At 42.9% G+C, this 15,146-nt stretch overlaps 1 long non-coding RNA gene, 2 other non-coding genes and 1 pseudogene across 3 annotated transcripts; 3 read left to right on the top strand and 1 right to left on the bottom strand.

Annotated features, from left to right (window-relative positions):
- Nucleotides 1–15,146, bottom strand: part of LOC134326770 (zinc finger protein 850-like) — a 267,899-nt pseudogene that overhangs the window by 154,828 nt on the left and 97,925 nt on the right.
- On the top strand, nt 885–956 carry trnaq-uug (transfer RNA glutamine (anticodon UUG)). The gene has a single exon. It is a non-coding gene; the product is annotated as a tRNA-Gln (tRNA).
- Nucleotides 3,136–3,208, top strand: trnat-cgu (transfer RNA threonine (anticodon CGU)). The gene has a single exon. It is a non-coding gene; the product is annotated as a tRNA-Thr (tRNA).
- LOC134326845 (uncharacterized) lies at nt 13,125–13,685 on the top strand. Its single transcript, XR_010014607.1, has 3 exons — nt 13,125–13,184; nt 13,279–13,377; nt 13,493–13,685. It is a non-coding gene; the product is annotated as an uncharacterized LOC134326845 (long non-coding RNA).

Genomic DNA, 15,146 nt, shown 5'->3' with positions numbered 1-15,146 from the left:
AGTTTTTGCAACTTGTGATGTCTGACATGTTAACTTCCATCTATTCATCCAGCTTAAATACCATCAACACTACATAAAAACATGTGGAGCTAATGGTGTAATTATTAACCTTTGTGCTTAACCCTTCATAAAAAAATATGCCCTTTTGTGATTCCATGGTGTAATGTTAGCACTCTGGACTCTGAATCCAGCGATCCGAGTTCAAATCTTGGTGGAACCTGGCTTTATTTAGGTAAAAACACTGTTATCAATGCTAAGTAGAGAATGGTGTTCCACGTACTGTATGACTGCTCTATGAAATGTCCTGAACTTGTTCCAACAGTTGTGATTTTGATTCTTGGGTGGCAATGTTCAACTAAAATTACTTTTATTTAGTGTTTAAAACTTCTAAATTTCAGTCAATTAATCACATAAGTTTAAATAACTTGAGATGTAAAATTAAAGTCTGAAGTTGTGTATTTTTGCTTTATTTACCTAGGTGTTGGTGGTTCCATGGTGTAATGGTTAGCACTCTGGACTCTGAATCCAACGATCTGAGTTCAAATCTTGGTGGGGCCTTACTGCTTTTATTTGGGGCCCAGTGTGAGGTCCAAGATTGAGAAACATTAGCAGTTTCAGGATGGTAGCATTCAGCGCATGTGCAGTACAACAGAGCATCACAATTGCTTGTGCTAGTTTAGAGTCATCTTAAATGACATGTTAATTTCCATCCATTCATCCAGCCTGAATATCATAATAGCACTAGTAGTGTTATAGTGTTCCACATGTGACTGCTCCATCCCAAAATATAATCGCAAATCATTGTTTACAGCGCCATCTAACAGCCAACTTGCTCTTAAATGACTAATTATTAACTTTTGGGCTTAAGTAAGACCTCACTGTGTGGTTCCATGGTGTAATGGTTAGCACTCTGGACTTTGAATCCAGTGATCCGAGTTCAAATCTCGGTGGAACCTGGTTTTATTTAAGTAAAAACACTGTTATCAATGCTGAGTAGAGAATAGTGTTCCACATATGACTGCTCTATGCCAAATTGTAATACCAAAAGGCAAATCATTGTTTACAGCGCCACCTACCGGCCAACTGGGTCCTAAACTTAACTCAGTGCAATTATTATTAACAGTGAGGCGTTTTGTTGTGATTTTGATACTTGGGTGGCAATGTTTAGCAAAAGAATAGTTAAAATGTACTGCCTAAATCTTCTACATTATTTTAGAATTATATGAATCCCGTCAGTTTAAAAAAATCTGAGATGTTAAAGTCTGAAGTTGTGTGTGTGTGTGTGTGTGTGTATTTTTCTTTTTGGCTTCATTTACTGGCAAATGGCAAGTTACATCTGGGAGTCGGTGTGAGTTCCAAGGTTTAGAAACTTTAGCAGTTTCAGGATGGTAGCGTTCAGGGTATGTGCAGTACAACAGAGCGCCTGTGATTACTTTTGCTAGTTGTGTCAACCAGTGGCGGCTGCTGGTCTTTCAAAGAGGGGAAGCTCATTGTCGGCTTACATCATAAAATTTGTCAATTTGTTTACACATAAATTCTACCCTCTGTTCCTTTTACAAGAAAATGGCCTGAAATGGGTTACAGCAGTTTGTCTTTCGACTTCACTCGCAAAATCTGCGATGGGACTGAAGCTCCCAGTGATTAAGTGACTAATGCCAATAAAGCTTCTTTTGAGTTTGAGAAGTGACGGTGTAGCGCTCAAACTAGCTGTCAATCAAAACGGGATTCAGCCTTTCCACTGAGCCTCCAATCATCTTGCAGAAGCTCAGCGTCCAGACCCGCCCACAGCTCCATTCACCCCCAGAGACGCTCAGCATCCGGGGGCGGGACAAAATCGAGGCATTTATCCAATGACCGGCGAGTATCGGACCATTAAAAAAAAAAAAACTCAACGCAAGCCATAGAGGTACAGAGACGCTCAGCGTCTGCGGGCAAATGCACTGACGCTACGGGAATGTATGAGTTAAGTTAAGAAAATCGAATCGATTTGTGATAATTAGCTGATTCTGAACGAACTCGTCTTCAAGATATACGTGTTCTAACGCATTTGTAGTCAATGAAATGTTAACACAACTGTACATATTTGACCATTTAATTTTTGACATTTTAGGGCAGTCTTAGAGAAATCGCCACTGGTGTCAACCAAGCAGATCACCATTCAGGAGGGTATATCAGTGCCAAAATACGAGCCAGTTTGTTCAGTAAAAATTTATAAGCCAACAGCAGCGAATAAACTTAAGTCACCTTAGATTACATGTTAACTTCCATCTATCCATCCAGCTTAAATACCATAAACACTACGTACAAAACATGTGGAGCTATTCTTACTACAGTAAAACACACTGAACTGACTTTTAAAGTGAAGTTCAAAATGTTGTACAGAGATCGTTCCCATCTAGTGGTGCTAGATAAATTACAGCTTGTTGCTTGGGTACAGATTTGTGACATTATTATTAAATTGTTGTTGTTGTGTTTGTTGTTATTTTTTAACTGATCATTTTTTGTTATTTTTTGCACTGTCTATAAATAAATGAATCTTGGAACCTTGTGCTTCCAATTGAGATTTTTGTTTACGTGAACAATGTCTGAAATTTGACGAGCTTGATTAGTTTGTAAATGTGTTAAGATGATAAATGAACCTAAACACTTGCTTTTTAATTTTAAGGTTTTATTTATTTATTTTAGTTTCAATACAATACGTGACTCCGGCAAGATAAATAAAGCAAAAATAAAAGTGTTTTTGTAACGTGTTGTAGACCTGCAATGGTGACTATTTTTGGTATACAGGAAAGAAAAGGCCGAATGCAGGTGAAAATGTGTTATTTGGCAACCAGGCACTGTAAATATTGGACACATGATGGGTTATTTTAACTTGTTGGGTTGTGCAGTTTAACCATTGTGCTGGATTAAATAAATGTAAGAAAATACAGCATTAAAGCATAATCTCAATAAAATAGGCTACAATTTAACACTATAATATAATACAATACAGTGACAGTAAGTCTGTGTCTGTTTCTGTTACTTATTCTGAATTGTTTGTTTGTAAACTGTGAATTAGTTCTTAATCTGACCGTAATGTTAGTGAATTAAACCTACATCTCTCTGATGAGCTGTCTGTTCTGACATGCTGCTTAAGCCCGGCTAGCTCAGTTGGTAGAGCATAAGACTCGTAATCTCAGGGTCGTAGGTTCGAGCCCCACGTTGGGCGAGTATCTTCATTTAACATCTACAGAAACCAAAAGAATGTGTCAGTACCAGTACCAGGGTGTGTCATGGTATGGGGGTGTGTCAGTACCAGTACCAGGGTGTGTCATGGTATAGGGGTGTGTCAGTACAAGTACCAGGGTGTGTCATAGTATGCTCCCTCGGAACGCTGTGACATCACAATGTGGACCTGTGCTCTTCAGGAGCAGCATTTTGATTTTCTCCTCATTTACGATGGCTGCTTCTCTGAGACAGAGGTTTCTGCGTGTGCTGTGTTGCGGGGCGCCTCCCCGGGCGTCCTCCATATATATACACTTAATATATATATACACTTAATATTATATATATACACTCAATATTATATATATACACTCAACATTATATATATACACTCAATATTATCAAGGATCAAGGATCAAGGATCAAGGATCAAGGAGGGTTTATTGTCATTCACATCACATGTGGTACATGAGGTGGAACAAAATTATGACCCAAGGTCCCAGTTACACCCAATAAAATATCTAATATATACAATACAAAAGAATAATCACAGTATGAAAAATATTTACAAATATAAAAAGTAGAAGTAAATGTAGCAATGTAAAAATGTAGAAATGTAAAAATGTAGAAATGTAAAAATGTAGAAATGTAGAAATGTAGCAGCAACATGAACAATAAGAGTGCATTTAACTTATAAGCATGGGTAGTAGAACTGAGTAGCAGCATAATAAAGTGACCAAGTGCAAGGTGCAAAGACAGTGTCTTATTGTGCGTAAATGTAAGGTGTCCAAGTGTACTCTGAAAGTGTCAGTGCAGAGTGTTTGGCGAGGTGGAGTTTGAGAGTCTTACAGCTTCGGGAATGAAGCTGTTTCTCAGTCTTGTTGTTCTACACTTAATGCTCCGCAGCCTCCTGCCTGAGGGGAGCGGGACAAAAAGTGAGTGTGCTGGGTGAGTGGGGTCCTTCATGATGCAGGTGGCCCTTTTCCTGCATCTGGAGGTGTAGATGTCGGTGGTGGTGGGGAGGCTGACTCCGACCGTCCTCTGTGCCGCCTTCACCACTCTCTGCAGAGCTTTCCTGTCTGCAGCCGAGCAGCTTCCATGCCACACGTTGATGCTGGAGCACAGGACGCTCTCCACCACACATCTGTAGAAGGAGGTGAGGACTGAGCTCCCGAGTCCGGCTCGCCTCAGCCGCCTGAGGAAGTAGAGCCGCTGATGTGCCTTCTTGACCAGACAGGAAGTGTTGTTGCTCCAGGTGAGGTTGTTACTCAGGTGCACACCTAAGTACCTGTAGCTGGAGACCACTTCCACCTCAGATCCTCCGACGTGCAGGGGGAGGTGGGCGTGTCTGCTCCTTCTGAAGTCCACGATCATCTCCTTCGTCTTCTTCGTGTTGATGCAGAGGTTGTTCTTTCTGCACCAGTCCTCCAGGTGTTCCACCTCCTGTCTGTAGTTGGACTCATCATTTTTTGTGATGTTTCCAACCACTGCTGTGTCGTCCGCAAACTTCACAATATGACAGCCCGGATGGAGAGGTGAGCAGTCATATGTGAGCAGTGTGAACAGGAGGGGGCTCAACACGCAGCCCTGATGGGAGCCAGTGCTGAGGATAGTGGTGGAGGAGGAGATGTCATGGATCTTCATTGACTGCGGCCTGTTGGTCAGGAAGTCCAAGACCCAGTTGCAAAGGGAAATGCTCAGTCCAAGTGAGAAGAGTTTGTTTGTTAGGGTCTGGGGAATCATGGTGTTGAAAGCAGATGTAAAGTCCACAAAGAGCAAACAGACATAAGAATCCTTCTGCTCCAGGTGGGTGAGTGCAGTGTGGACCACAGAAGAAATGGCATCTTCTGTGGAGCAGTTCTGTCTGTATGTGTACTGGTGTGGGTCCACAGTGATGTCGATGGTGGCTTTGATGTGGGTCATAACCAGTCTTTCAAAGCACTTAGTAACTATCGGCGTGAGGGCTATTGGCCGGTAGTCATTCAGACCAGTCACTGTGGAACTCTTGGGGACCGGGATGATGGTGGCGGTCTTCAGGCAGGTGGGAACAGCTGCTTGGATGAGGGAGACGTTGTAAATGTCCGCCAGGACCTCGCAGAGCTGATCCGCACATTCCTTTAGCACCCGCCCGGGAATGTTGTCCGGGCCAGCAGCTTTCCGTGGGTTGATCTTTTTAAGAGTCTTCCTCACTTCTGCTGGTGTAACGCTGAGGGGCTTTTCTCCAGGTGGGGGGGTGAGTCTGGTGCTGGGGGGGGTGTCGGGGTCCTCAAAGCGGGCGTAGAATTTGTTGAGGGCTTCGGGCAGGGACGGGTCTTTGGGGCATTTTGCATCACTGGATTTGTAGTCTGTGATGCACTTAATGCCCTTCCACATGCTCCGTGGATCCTGGGAGGAGAAGTGTCCCTGGATTTTCTGAGCATATGCAGCTTTTGCTCTTTTTACCCCTGCAGTCAGCTCTCTTCTAGCCCTCCTGAGCTCTTGTGAGTCACCAGACCTGAAGGCCTTTATATATATAAACACTTCATATTATATATATATATATATACAGTACAGGCCAAAAGTTTGGACACACCTCATTCAATGCGTTTTCTGTATTTTCATGACTATTTACATTGTAGATTCTCACTGAAGGCATCAAAACTATGAATGAACACATGTGGAGTTATGTACTTAACAAAAAAAGGTGAAATAACTGAAAACATGTTTTATATTCTAGTTTCTTCAAAATAGCCACCCTTTGCTCTGATTACTGCTTTGCACACTCTTGGCATTCTCTCAATGAGCTTCAAGAGGTAGTCACCTGAAATGGTTTTCAGGTGTGCCTTATCAGGGTTAATTAGTGGAATTTCTTGCTTTATCAATGGGGTTGGGACCATCAGTTGTGTTGTGCAGAAGACAGGTTACTACACAGCCGACAGCCCTATTGGACAACTGTTAAAATTCATATTATGGCAAGAACCAATAAGCCAACTAAAGAAAAACGAGTGGCCATCATTACTTTAAGAAATGAAGGTCAGTCAGTCCGGAAAATTGCTAAAACTTTAAATGTGTCCCCAAGTGGAGTCACAAAAACCATCAAGCGCTACAGCGAAACTGGCACACACGAGGACCGACCCAGGAAAGGAAGACCAAGAGTCACCTCTGCTTCTCAGGACAAGTTCATCCGAGTCACCAGCCTCAGAAATCGCAAGTTAACAGCAGCTCAGATCACAGACCAGTTGAATGCCACACAGAGTTCTAGCAGCAGACCCATCTCTAGAACAACTGTTAAGAGGCCAAATCAGGCCTTCATGGTCAAATAGCTGCTAGGAAAACACTGCTAAGGAGAGGCAACAAGCAGCGACATGCCATCCCATCTGGTTTGCGTTTAGTTGGACCATCATTTATTTTTCAACAGGACAATGACCCCAAACACACCTCCAGGCTGTGTAGGGGCTATTTGACCAAGAAGGAGAGTGATGGAGTGCTGCGGCAGATGACTTGGCCTCCACAGTCACCGGACCTGAACCCAATCGAGATGGTTTGGGGTGAGCTGGACCGCAGAGTGAAGGCAAAGGGGCCAACAAGTGCTAAACACCTCTGGGAACTCCTTCAAGACTGTTGGAAAACCATTTCAGGTGACTACCTCTTGAAGCTCATTGAGAGAATGCCAAGAGTGTGCAAAGCAGTAATCAGAGCAAAGGGTGGCTATTTTGAAGAAACTAGAATATAAAACATGTTTTCAGTTATTTCACCTTCTTTTGTTAAGTACATAACTCCACATGTGTTCATTCATAGTTTTGATGCCTTCAGTGAGAATCTACAATGTAAATAATCATGAAAATACAGAAAACGCATTGAATGAGAAGGTGTGTCCAAACTTTTGGCCTGTACTGTATATATACACTCAATATTATGTATATATATATACACTTAATATTATATATATACACTCAATATTATATATATACACTCAATATTATATACAGTGTATCACAAAAGTGAGTACACCCCTCACATTTCTGCAGATATTTAAGTATATCTTTTCATGGGACAACACTGACAAAATGACACTTTGACACAATGAAAAGTAGTCTGTGTGCAGCTTATATAACAGTGTAAATTTATTCCTCCCTCAAAATAACTCAATATACAGCCATTAATGTCTAAACCACCGGCAACAAAAGTGAGTACACCCCTTAGTGAAAGTTCCTGAAGTGTCAATATTTTGTGTGGCCACCATTATTTCCCAGAACTGCCTTAACTCTCCTGGGCATGGAGTGTACCAGAGCTTCACAGGTTGCCACTGGAATGCTTTTCCACTCCTCCATGACGACATCACGGAGCTGGCGGATATTCAAGACTTTGTGCTCCCCCACCTTCCGCTTGAGGATGCCCCAAAGATGTTCTATTGGGTTTAGGTCTGGAGACATGCTTGGCCAGTCCATCACCTTTACCCTCAGCCTCTTCAATAAAGCAGTGGTCGTCTTAGAGGTGTGTTTGGGGTCATTATCATGCTGGAACACTGCCCTGCGACCCAGTTTCCGGAGGGAGGGGATCATGCTCTGCTTCAGTATTTCACAGTACATATTGGAGTTCATGTGTCCCTCAATGAAATGTAACTCCCCAACACCTGCTGCACTCATGCAGCCCCAGACCATGGCATTCCCACCACCATGCTTGACTGTAGGCATGACACACTTATCTTTGTACTCCTCACCTGATTGCTGCCACACATGCTTGAGACCATCTGAACCAAACAAATTAATCTTGGTCTCATCAGACCATAGGACATGGTTCCAGTAATCCATGTCCTTTGTTGACATGTCTTCAGCAAACTGTTTGCGGGCTTTCTTGTGTAGAGACTTCAGAAGAGGCTTCCTTCTGGGGTGACAGCCATGCAGACCGATTTGATGTAGTGTGCGGCGTATGGTCTGAGCACTGACAGGCTGACCCCCCACCTTTTCAATCTCTGCAGCAATGCTGACAGCACTCCTGCGCCTATCTTTCAAAGACAGCAGTTGGCTGTGACGCTGAGCACGTGCACTCAGCTTCTTTGGACGACCAACGCGAGGTCTGTTCTGAGTGGACCCTGCTCTTTTAAAACGCTGGATGATCTTGGCCACTGTGCTGCAGCTCAGTTTCAGGGTGTTGGCAATCTTCTTGTAGCCTTGGCCATCTTCATGTAGCGCAACAATTCGTCTTTTAAGATCCTCAGAGAGTTCTTTGCCATGAGGTGCCATGTTGGAACTTTCAGTGACCAGTATGAGAGAGTGTGAGAGCTGTACTACTAATTTGAACACACCTGCTCCCTATGCACACCTGAGACCTAGTAACACTAACAAATCCCATGACATTTTGGAGGGAAAATGACAAGCAGTGCTCAATTTGGACATTTAGGGGTGTAGTCTCTTAGGGGTGTACTCACTTTTGTTGCCGGTGGTTTAGACATTAATGGCTGTATATTGAGTTATTTTGAGGGAAGAATAAATTTACACTGTTATATAAGCTGCACACAGACTACTTTTCATTGTGTCAAAGTGTCATTTTGTCAGTGTTGTCCCATGAAAAGATATACTTAAATATCTGCAGAAATGTGAGGGGTGTACTCACTTTTGTGATACACTGTATATATGATGTGTTTGATCTGTGCAGGCGGTGGTTCATCATACAGAACAATCAGCTTCTCTACAAGAAGAGGTTTAAGGTAGGTCACATGACTTTACATGATCTAAATTAGCTCTCTCCTGGACTCTGTGAAATACCCATAATGCACCGCAGTCTTACACCCCTCATAATTCAGGCGCATCACAGCAGAAGTCGACTTCTGTGCCGGGCTGCATCCCAAACCGCCCCCGTCGTGTTTAAGTCTGGGAGGATTTCACCGGCGTTTATATCATCGACTGTATAAATAAGAAGGTTTTATGTTCTATTCCCCCAGCGTGACTTCACGGTGCTGGCGGAAGACCTGCAGCGCTGTTCGGTCCAGAGCTGCGAGGACGCCGGGCGACGCTTCTGCTTCCACGTGGACACGCCCACAAGGTAAGTCCAGATCTATAATCATCAGAGATAGACAGACAGATGATTAATAGACAGACAGACAGATGATCAATAGACAGACAGACAGATGATCAATAGACAGACAGACAGATGATCAATAGACAGACAGACAGATGATCAATAGACAGACAGAAAGATGATCAATAGACAGACAGAAAGATGATCAATAGACAGACAGAAAGATAGGCAGACGGACAGACAGACAGACAGACGGATAGATGATCAATAGACAGATAGATGATTAATAAACAGACAGGCAATAAATAGATAGACAAGATAATTGATAGATAGACAGACAGACAGACTAATAGATAGACAGACAGATACTGTATATAGATGATCAATAGACAGACAGACATATTATCAACAAACAGACAGACTGATAGATGCTAGATAGACAGATAAAGAAGAAAATAGATTATAGATAAATAGATAATCGATAGACAAACAGATAGGTAGACAGACAGACAGACAGACAGATAGTCAGACAGACAGACATATATATGATCAATAAACAGACAATAGATAGATAGACAAGATGATTGATAGACAGACAGGCAATAGATACATAGACCAGATGATTGATAGATAAACAGACAGACTAATAGATAGACAGATAGATAGATGATCAATAGACAGACAGACAGATGATCAACAGACAGACAGACAGATAGATGTTAGATAGACAAATGGATAGACAGATAGACAAGAAGATAGATTATAGATAGATAATTGAAAGACAGACAGATATAGACACACAGACAGATGATCAATAGACAGATTGATAGACAGACTATTTATCTATCTGTCTATCCATCTGTTTGTCTGAATGTCTGTCTATTTTTCTGTTTATTTATCTACTCAATCTGTCTGTCTGTCTGCATCCTATATAATCTGTATCTATCACCGTGTGTACAGGAGCTGTACGTTCCAGGCCGACTGTGAGGCAGGTAGACGGGTGTGGATCAGCGCCATCCAGAACCTGACTGAGAGAGAAGAAACAGTTGAGAGCGAGGTGAATTATCATCACCACTATACTCCGGGAGGGGAGGGGTTCGGTTCTCGGCTCTTTAACACCAGTTTAATGCGTCTGAATAAGAAGGGGTACAAGGACGATTTGAAATCAGACTCCAGTGAGACGTTGTTGGACGGGGAGGTTCAGTTGGAGGACTCACAGAAACCGCGGGCGTTTTCTGAGGCTCCAGGTAACCTTAACGCCACCACATTTGAGTCCGACACTATTGAACTCTAGTGACTATATATTTAACCCTTGGGCTTCGTAGGTGGGATCAGTTCTGGAGAGGTTGTCTGTGATGCTCCCGAGAACAAGGGTGAGTACGCCGGCCCTTTATATGGACCCTTATTTTTGGTCCACATAACACATGAAGCATCATTGGTGATACTTGTGTTGAAGATGCTGAAGGAGAAACCACCGACGGAGAAGGTCAAGAGGAAAAGACGACCGACACGAACCCGGACAGCCGATACACCCTTGGAGAGCTGCTGGGAAAGGAAGACTGCAGTTCAGTCTATGAAGGAGACCATAAGGCAGATGGGAACCAGGTGAGTATCAGTTTGCTGTGTTGATCCTCCCCTGGAACCTCCTATGGCTCCAGATACCTGTGACGACCTACCAGGACCTTATTGGGTCAGGAGGACCTCTGAGTACCACCCTGGCCCCTGGATTCCTCTTAGCCCCAGACATGAACCCAATTGAGCATCTGTGGGACCTCCTCAATGGTCGTGTTGGCTCTACGGATCCTCCCCTGGTTCCTCCCTTGGCTCCAGATACCTGTGACGACCTTCTGAAGAGGCCAAAAAAGAGGCCAAGAAAAGGCCAAATCAGTAATAATAATAACATGTCTCTTGAGGGCAGCAGGTTGAGGTGCCATGCACTGTACCCGAGACGGACAACATCTCAGAGGGAACGTCACGTGTGGTTGAGGACAGCTCTGAGCTGCACAAGTGCTATGAGGTTTACAAAACCATTGGATCAGGTAACTGGTACCACTTTCAGTCGTCTCTCTGCCTTTGTGTAACACAGATGTGCATCTTTTAAAACCTGACTTAATATTTTTTTTAATTCAATCGTTCTTCAGGTGGTTATGCGACGGTCAAGCTCGGCAGGCACATTCAGACTCAAGAGCCAGTGGCCATCAAGATCCTGGAGAAAAAAGAGCTCGGGGTTAGTTTCAGCAAAACCGTCTGTTAAAGACGGACGTGTCTCAGTTTCCAAACGCTTGGTTCTCCTAATTCTGATCTGAAAAGTCATAAAACTGTTCCGGTTTCATCCCCATTGCAGGATGAGTTGTCTGATTTGAGGATAGAGATTGAAGCCCTGAAGAACCTCAATCATCAGCACGTGTGCCGCTTGTACCAAGTCGTGGAGACTGCTGACCAGATCTACATGGTGCTTGAGGTACCATCAGTGGTTGGAAACTATCAGATTTGATTCAATCTCTGGATTTACGATGATTTGCTGCTCACATGACTCGTTCTCTCATCCAGTTTTGTCCGGGTGGAAATCTGTTTGACCACATCAATAATAACGACAGGTTGTCGGAGGAGGAGACGCGCAGGATCTTCCGTCAGATCGTCTCGGCGCTGGCCTACGTCCACAGCCAGGGATACGCCCACCGTGACCTTAAGCCAGTGCGTCAGCCAAACGATTTCCACTTATACTTTGTGCTCTTTCTTTGTTAGTGCTTGTACATGACGTGTTTTATTTTGACTCTCAGGAAAACATGATGCTGGATGAGAAGAACAACATCAAGCTCATCGACTTTGGTCTCTGTGCCAAACCAGAGGTTCGTGTTTCTCCTAAGACTGTAGTGTATACTTAAAGCAAGCGTGCCATTCAGAGAGTCTAGTAAGGTGGTGTGCTTACCCCCATCCATCATGCTAAAGCCTTGCACACATGGTGTCCACAATTAGTTTCAGTGATCAGTTAGATGAACTGGACATCACAGAGCCATGCTGGTTCAGTTTGTGTGTTGTGTTGCAGATGCGAGTCAACAGTTGGACCTTCGGTTGATAGAAATCTGTTTTGTTGTAGGGTGGATTGGGTACTGCTCTGACTGAGGGCTGTGGAACCCCTCCCTACTTGGCACCAGAAATCATTGATGATAAACCCTATCTTGGTGCAGAGGTAGGTGTGTGGGGGGGTGTCCCCAGGTTATTCCTGATAAACTTCAATTGAAAAGTCTCCAAATCCAAGGTGTTCAGTCCCCTCTGTAGCCCCATTCATGAGTTATTCTATGAGGTCTGGATGAGGGGACTGACCAGGGTAAAGCATGGTTAAAAAAGACAATGAATATGTGTGTGTGTGTGTGTGTTTTAGGCAGATGTTTGGAGCTTGGGTGTTGTCCTATATGACATGCTGTGTGGCTACCTCCCGTTCGATGGTGACAACTTTGTGGAGCTCCATGAACAAATCACTGTAAGTCTTGGAACTACAATGAAACACCATTGGCATACACGTCTTGTTACGATTATGAAACTGAATCCATTATTTAATGCTCAGCAGCATGTTAAACATACAGTAAAAGTAACAGTAACGGCTTGTGGTGATGTTCTTTGATCAGATGTGATTGTTTTGCTCTGTGTTTTCTTCAGAAAGGACATTTTGACACTCCTGACTGGCTGTCTCCTGGTTCTGTACTGCTGATTAAGGAAATGCTGCAGGTGTGTGTTTATGGTGTGTTTAATGTGAGCAAAGTGGGTGTGTGTTTCTCTGTGGGCTTCATCACCTGAAGTTCTTGTATCTTGTCCTGTAGGTGGTTCCAGAGCGGCGCATAAAGGTGGAGCATCTGCTGGATCATGAGTGGGTAATGAAGGGGTACAGCAGCCCTGTGGAATGGCACAGCACATGCCAGGTACAACATCCACCCTAGACGTAGTACATTGACATGATGGACATGATGGAGCAGCTGGTGTCTGAGGTACATTTCAGTACTTGTATCTGCATCAACACAGATGCTAAAATGTAGACACATATTTATTAATATTTATTAATGTGTGTATTTGTGTATGTAGTGGAAGTTTGATCAGACCACAGCTACGTAACTTTTGCTCTTGAGAAGGAAGCAGCGCAGTAGTCCAGTGTGTAGCTGAGCAGACGTGTAAGAAATCCAGGTAACATTTCCACAATCAGTGTATTTTACCTGATAAACGCTGCTCTACATGCTCATCTGTCCAAACGCTACAGCTTCTGGAATGTTCCTACATCTCTTCTTGTTTTATTTAACAGGAGACGTTGTCGGCGCATCAAGGAGGGACGATGGTGGCACCATCCAATCAGGAAACGTTACATCTCAATTTCACATTTCAGTGATTGTTGCAGATGTTTCTCTCTAACCCATCCTCTCTCTCTCTCTTCTTTTACCAGAACGATGCATTTTGGGTATCTGTGTGTGACTGGTTAGAGGAACTCCACTGAGGTGCCGCCCTTGTTGATCCACACAGCTATATGAGAAGTGTAGAACATGGATGACCAGGATCAACAAGCATCAAAATCTTATAACATTAAATAATAAATAAATAAACTCACTGAATATATGAAGGTGCATGGATGTTCATTTTCACAATAGCTGATTTTTTCTTCATCATTTTGTGTATGAAGTCAGAAATATGACGTCAAAGGCGGCACAATGTTTCCCGACATGTTACAGAACATGAAGATACAGACCTACTGTCAGATCACTCAGAGCAGCCTAAGAACATTACCCTAAAAGTTAATGAACTCATGTCTTCTAAAAGAGACAGTACACTGTTAATAACAATTTTAAAATACATGAGGTCCAGTTACAAAATAGTATATACAGTTCTAGTGTTTACAGTTTTTCTCGATTGTTTACACACAAATTCTGGTACTTGAGACACAATGACCACAACATGTAACTCATGCACCAACCCCCTAAACCAGTTCTGCTAAACTACAAGCACAATTCCTGTTTTACACTCAAATTGCAGTTCTAAAACACGCTTTTTTCAAAACACTACACACAATTTTCTGCATTTGGCACAATTTTCATGAAGAAAATCTCTTGTTTTCACAAGGAACACACTGTTATTCAAAACTCTAAAGTTAAATGCTCTACTATGCACACTGACTAATCACATGGGCAAACACCTGTCACACAGGTTAACAATCAGAAATCAGAGCTTTAGTATGAAAGGGCAACAGGTGAGCTCTTCTGTTTTGGAGCAATGGATGCCAACATTGGAAACAGAGGCAGAGCCAGAGGAGTAAAAGTAAGAGGAGGAGGACGGGGAGGACCAGGAAGGCCAGGGACCGTAATCACTGATGAGATCCGAGCCACTTTGGTTGACCAAGTGGTCAACCATGGTCTAACAATGAGGGAGGCTGGGCAAAGAGTACAGCCAAATTTGAGCAGGTACACTGTAGCATCCATCATCCGGACTTTCCGAGTGAGAATAGGTAAGAAATCTACTCTCACTACAAAACTGCAGTACTGCATATCAATACAGAGAGTACAGTAGTACAGTATTGCCTGTGGACTGTTCTGTAGGACTGTAAAAATAAAGTATGTTTCAATTATTTGGGAATAATACAGTATTTTACTATTTGTATTGCAGAACTGAAAGATTACCAACACAAGGTGGACGGGAACGTCTTCTGTCTCCTGAACAGGAAACTGAAATCATGAATATGGTCCTAGAAAATAACGCCATAACATTATGGCAAATACAAAGAAAAATAATAGAAAACAATGAGATATTTCAAAACGCTGGACTGTGTCTTTTTTTTTTTTTTACTGTAACTGTATACAGTAAATTCTTCTGTTGTTTTGTATGTAGACCACTGTATGTGCAACTTTGTGTTGGTTGGGATGTACACTGTGTACATTGTGTTTGTGGGAAAAATAAAATACATTCATTAC

This window comes from Trichomycterus rosablanca, chromosome 14 (genome assembly GCF_030014385.1).
Source record: "Trichomycterus rosablanca isolate fTriRos1 chromosome 14, fTriRos1.hap1, whole genome shotgun sequence".
Classification (NCBI taxonomy): domain Eukaryota; kingdom Metazoa; phylum Chordata; class Actinopteri; order Siluriformes; family Trichomycteridae; genus Trichomycterus; species Trichomycterus rosablanca.
Note: the sequence above shows the minus strand (reverse complement) of the source record. Positions and strands in the feature narration are given on the sequence as shown.